This window comes from Amia ocellicauda, chromosome 16 (assembly GCF_036373705.1).
Source record: "Amia ocellicauda isolate fAmiCal2 chromosome 16, fAmiCal2.hap1, whole genome shotgun sequence".
NCBI lineage: Eukaryota > Metazoa > Chordata > Actinopteri > Amiiformes > Amiidae > Amia > Amia ocellicauda.
In genome coordinates this window covers 28,617,349-28,620,771 of record NC_089865.1, presented here as the reverse complement: position 1 = coordinate 28,620,771, position 3,423 = coordinate 28,617,349, and the positions used below count along the sequence as shown (strand labels likewise).

Genomic DNA, 3,423 nt, shown 5'->3' with positions numbered 1-3,423 from the left:
TTTAATGCAATACACATTTATATTTAAAAAAACTAAATGGTATTACACATTCTAGAGTTGTGAATCACAGATTAACATTTCTAACTGATTTCTCAAATGTCATGAATCACAAACTCCAAAATGTTAAACTTATCTGAACTTCGTTGCAGAGAGGCCTCTATGGCTTCGGGCTCAGATAACAGCACACGGCACGAGGTCCGTGTGGTTTGGAACAAAGGCAGTCCGGTTCGGCTTTGTTCAAGAACTTCCACTCAGTCGATGCACCTGGAAGTTGGGGTTTCGCGAAAGTAGAGTCTTTTCCAAACAGATTTTCCACTGGTTTGAAGGCTCCAAGGTTGTGCACAAAATCTTCTTTGTAAGCAGGGTTCCACCGTAGTTACTTGAAGACAAAGTCTTTGAGGAAAGCAGGGCCCTGTTTGTTCCAAGGGTCAAGTTTCTTAAGACTCAATAGCTATTTAAATGACTGAACACTTTCGTATACAGTCGACTTAGTCAATTGTCCAGCTGTAAATCTCCACTGATCTGGTGGGTACAGGCGGGCATGCGCAGTTTGCAAATTTATTTATTTAATAATGTCCTTTAAAAGAATTCATCGTACGGCTCAATCTCCTTCTCCCAGTTTAACTCTTCTGTTGCCGGCAAAGACTTGGTTGGTTTCTGGTTCTGGTTCGGGCAACAGAGCTACAGGTTGAGCTGTGGCAGCGAGTTTCTGGTTCAGGTGAGAGAGAGAGAGAGTTTCTTGTTCAGGTGAGAGAGAGAGAGAGAGAGGACGTGCGCTGTTCATTATAGTCTGTCAGATCAATAGGTGATTGGTTCTTGAATTTTTGAGATTGGATTTCGGTTTCAGCCCCCAGTGTCCTATTGGAGGGGGTTTTGATTTATGACTGATGTCAATCCATGCCATCTTTTGGAAATGCCGGTTGGCCCGGGTTCGTAGCTCTGTGTCAGAATTTTGGCTCTCGTCCACTTCAAAGAGTTTTTTATTACCTACAGGCCCCTTTTTCCAGACATCTCATAGCAGGATTCCAAACTATTTGGCCTATTCTCGGTGCCATCCTCCCCAAAACTGTCACTTTGATGTAAACCAGTTCCAAGCCGATGAGTTAAGGAAATCTGATTACTTTGGGGGGGGGGAGGTCTTCTTTAGATCAGTGCTTCAGCTCAGAGCCCAAATGCTCTTATCAAAATACACCCAACATAACGCTACAATGGTAACCCCTCCCCGAGTGAGACAGCAGGGAGAGCATAGTCCGGCAGGACCGCAATCAACTCAAAAGAGTTGAGAATACCCTGGCCGAGAGCGGCGCGTAGCGAGGCTCCAAAAACCAAAACGGAGCGGGACACCAGAGAACATGCTATCAGCAGCTCTGGCACCACACACAGCTGTTCTACCTCCCTCTGAGGGAGAGAGGGAAACAACCCCAAGAAGACTCCTGTTGCCAGCCACGACACCACACAGCTTCGCGCCCTGGGGCTCAAACTGTAATTTCTACACTCTCAAAGCACTGGGAAGTCCGTTTCATTGATTTTCATGTCGTAACTTTAAACCCACGCATGACCCAATGTCCGGATGAAGCTGGTTCAGTTACTTCCACGTTTTGACTCTTTTGTAAAATGCAAAGTAAATCTAATGAAAATGATGAAAAGATTGTTTGAACGTTTCATCTGTGTTGCTGAGGAATTCAAGAAGCAGCAAGATTGGACTTGCAGCGATGGAGATGGAGGTTTTGGAATCACTGTCACTCCATTGGAAAGCCTGAAAAGCGCTACTTTGCAGCAGTGCTAGTGGTGTAGTGGTATCATACAAGATTCCCATTCTTGTGACTCGCGTTCGATTCCCAGCTGGTGCACCCGACATGCTGCGCTTCACCTCTTGTTTCCCCACACTGGTACTTGAATCGTGTGGTTAGGTCCATACCTTTCTCATAAATTGAGTATGGAAAGATGGCCTGGATTTTGAATAGTCTATGTATGGCTTCGTGTCAAGGTGAAGAGCTGACTTGTGAATTTCTGTGACTGTTCATCCTATTAACTTTCATCCATTTTCTAGCACACAGTTACTCAGGAAAGTCAATCTTGTCCACATATCTTTCCTTCACAAATTGGGCTAATGTGGAATACTAGGAACACTGGCATTCGAAATGGTAAGCAAGGATGCATGTCAATCTACCAACTTCCCTGGGCTTTCTTCTGACTCAGTGGGATGCGGCTATACATCCTTTCTTGGACCAATTTTCCGGCTGTTGTGGTGCAATCGGTTAGTGCACGGTACTAATAGAGCAATATGCAGTGTCATGCCGAGGTTGTGAGTTCAAGCCTCACCTAGAGCAGTTAGCTTTCCTTCCTGGTGTTCAATTCCATGTAATGCTACGCCAGGAAAGGTAATGGTATTGTGAAATGCAAAAGCTGCTATGTTGCATGGAGAAGCTCCCTCCGCAGTCATGAACAGGAAAGTGCATCCAATGGTCGCTTTCGCAAACATCTATGCTTTGTCAAATGGAAATATGATGTCATTCTGGCACGGAAAGCTGGCATCACATTCATGTGGAATTTGACTTTGGTTGGCCATTCTGCATCACTGTTGGTGGTATAGTGGCAAGAATAGCTGCTTTCCAAGTAGTTGACCCAGGTTCGATTCCCGGTCAACGCAAAACAGATACCTTTAGTTGCACATTCGCAGCGGACAGGTGGCAGCAATAGTTCAAAGTACATGGCTAGGTAGATTCCTTTGTTCCTAATGGCAAGTGTGAGTGTGGCAAAATCAGTGACATTTAGGTGCTTTGTGAATTCACGTTGCCGCTTGTGGACTTTTTATTGCAACTCTGGCGTTGTACAAAACACTGACCCAGACGTGACTCGAACACGCACCCTTCTGATCTGGAATCAGACGCGCTACCGTTGCGCCACGAGGTCACAGGTCAAAACAGTGTCCCGTGAAACAGTGGTGTTCAAAGTATGTTGATGTCCAAAGTTTGTGTGTGTTCTGTTGGGTTAGGCAGTGGAATGCCTTGATAACTACTACTAGCGAGATAGTCGCTCTATCCACGAAGCAACACTCAGCATAGCAGAGCCTATAGCTCGCTGTTAGTGCGTGTACCTCATAGGTATCACACCTGGCATCAGTGCCCAATAATTCCCTTGCTTTGACAACTGTCTGTCTATGACTTCACCTACAGACGTGGACAAGACGTGGGTTTTAGATCGTATGTGCGTCAACATGAAGCTCGAGAGGTTCACGGTGCCGTAAACAAAACGCTCTAGCCTTTCGAGGGCACTCCAATTGGACCAGCTGTGGGTGCTTGCCATCTCGTCGTTTCTTTCACTTTTCACTTTGCATGCATACACATTGTGTGTCTCTGAGAATGAAGGTACAGAGTGCGTATAAGTCCTAAACGAGAACAGTGATTAATCCCAGGCTACCGA

The 3,423-nt window shown here is 45.6% G+C and overlaps 1 non-coding gene across 1 annotated transcript; it reads right to left on the bottom strand.

The window, feature by feature from the left end:
• Positions 1 to 2,841: 2,841 nt before the first annotated feature.
• On the bottom strand, positions 2,842 to 2,913 carry trnaw-cca (transfer RNA tryptophan (anticodon CCA)). The gene has a single exon. It is a non-coding gene; the product is annotated as a tRNA-Trp (tRNA).
• Positions 2,914 to 3,423: the final 510 nt, after the last annotated feature.